The sequence below is a fragment of the Larus michahellis genome, chromosome 14 (genome assembly GCF_964199755.1).
Source record: "Larus michahellis chromosome 14, bLarMic1.1, whole genome shotgun sequence".
NCBI classification, from domain to species: domain Eukaryota; kingdom Metazoa; phylum Chordata; class Aves; order Charadriiformes; family Laridae; genus Larus; species Larus michahellis.
The window spans coordinates 12235268-12237701 of NC_133909.1; positions in this window are offsets into that span (position 1 = coordinate 12235268).

Consider the following 2434-nt stretch of genomic DNA (forward strand, 5'->3'; position numbering starts at 1 on the left):
GCGGGGGGGGTGTTGCTTGCAGCCTGACTTTTAGCACTGCACCCTTCGCCCACCTTGGCCCGTTTAATTTCCTGCAAACTCTGTTTAGTTTCAAACACCTGGCAGGAGGACTCAGCCCAGAGTAACACAGCTGCCAGCAATCACAGGATCTTCCATTCACTACCAGCTGGGAAGGGGTTGCGTTACTGACACTAGAGCACTGTTAGAATTAGGAAGTCTTTCTCTTTTTTAATTTTTTTTCCCTCTGCAAGCAATGACAATTTCTTGGATCTTCAGTCATGACCCAAAAGTAGCACGTTATACCTAGGAAGGATAAAAAAAATAAATAAAATACGTTTGGAGAATTCCTGCTGGCATCACCTGCAAAATGAGCAATCCCAGGCCGAGAAATTAGATTTAACAACTCCATTCTGGACAGGAGTGTTGGGGGTATCAGTATTTCAGCACCTTCCAATGGTGATAACCGACTAATCTGCTGAAAATAAGCTAATTATGTTCATCGTAATGAAGTTTGGTATTAGAAACTGCTTTTCCTCGGAGTACATGAGCTAGTCAACACAACATACAACTGCAAGTCCCTCTGACTCTCTATAGATTTTGTAGACGTGGATTTCCCATCACTTGGAGATTGTGTTAGGGCTGAGGTTTCCCTCACAAATTTGCTTTCTTTTTCCTTCAGGGATTTTAAAGAGGGAGGAGGGAATATCTTTTCCCCCCTCTCATAGTGTGTTTTCTTGATGAATTTAGAGTCATACATAGATTTAAGACCATAAGATTAAACTTTTCTCTACTGCATTACATAAATGTGTTTCTGATAATTACAACCATAAGCCTGATTGTTTGGGCTTTTGTGATCATGTTATCCGGTGAAAAACTATATGCTCACAAAGGTGTACTAAAATCCGTATTTAAGTAACCACAAAATAAGTTACCTTGAAAAAAGTTCATGAGGTTGGTTCTCCGTTCCTCCTTCCCTTGCACAGTCATTTATACCAATAGAAAGTGAGTTCAGAGTGGTTACAAAATCGTACTGCTCTCGTTTAGCCGCATTTTGAGACCCATCTTGAAATGAGGAGGATGAAAAGATGCAGCGCAAGAAAACAGAAGATGTCACGAGAGAGGTGATTTGATCGTTTCCGTATATTATACTAATTAATCTCCTCCGTGGACTTTGGCAGAGCTATTGTAGCATAGCAGTGGGAAATACCAGGTTCCCGATCTACCTTCCATACCCATCTTCAGGAAGTGAAGCACACGAACAAGGCATTATGGAGGAACATGGCGCGGGTCAGCAAATCCATGTACAGATTGACACTCTGCACGAGTTGGTGCACGGTATTTCCTTACTCCACAATCAGTTGGGATGCCCAAGCTCTGCGTTGCCAAATACAACCAATGTCGAAAGCTCTGGAATTGCCCAGAGATCTGACTGTTTTGCTGCATAGTGACTCATCTGTTGGTCTGACCTTCCTTCCTTCTTTCTTTCCTATTTTATGCCCAGTAGCAAAAGTGTACGTTTACAGCTCTCTTGGAAACACGTTTAGAGAAAATGGTAGTAAATGATACTGCAGCAGCTATAAATGGTTCCAGAAAGACGGTAACACATGCCACAGAGTATTTTGGCTAAAAATATATATGGAACCAGATTGTCATTCGGTGGATTGGCATGGTTCAAAGGATGTCACCGAAATGGTGCCAATTCATGCCAACTGAGGAACTGATACCAGTATTTTTGTTGGTAACTAGGTAAAATAGAGCCAAACGGGATATTTTATGTCCTGGCATTTTTAATTTTATCTTGAGGTTCTGGGGACAGGAAAAATAAAAAAAGCACTTCTCTCATGAGGTTTATGTTTGTTCAAGAAATGCTTAATATAAAGAGAGACTCATATCATAGGCGCAGAAACTCCCCGAGCTCTTTTGAATCTAGAAAGTACACACACACGGTACCCACCGAGCCAGGCTGCAACACTTATGGGCTTGTTCTATCAACCTTCTCTAATTAGCTGAATTTAACAAATATGTTGTCGCCAGAGCAAGGATAAGGATAAAGAAATTCACCCGAACTTTTTGGCACTGATTTCTAACCCTGCTGTTCCCATGCTGGTACACACTGTTTCAGAACAGCTTGTTACCTGACACCTAATGAAGGAAAATAGGCACATATAGGTGGTTATTCAAAGCCACAAACCTAAAACTAGAAGAGAACAGGCTGGGATTATGAAATTGCATCCAGTTTAGAGAAAAACCCAAGGGTGTCAGACACTTTTTCAAGCTCTCTTGGGAGCCTGTTGTCTGGCCCAAAATATGGGAGGTATTCTCAGTTGGTTCCTTGGAGCCGTGAAAGCTCTCATTTCCTTCCAAGAATTTCGGGTTTCATTCTTGCATCTACAAGACAGCACCAAATCTGTGGACAGACGGAGCAAAACATGCA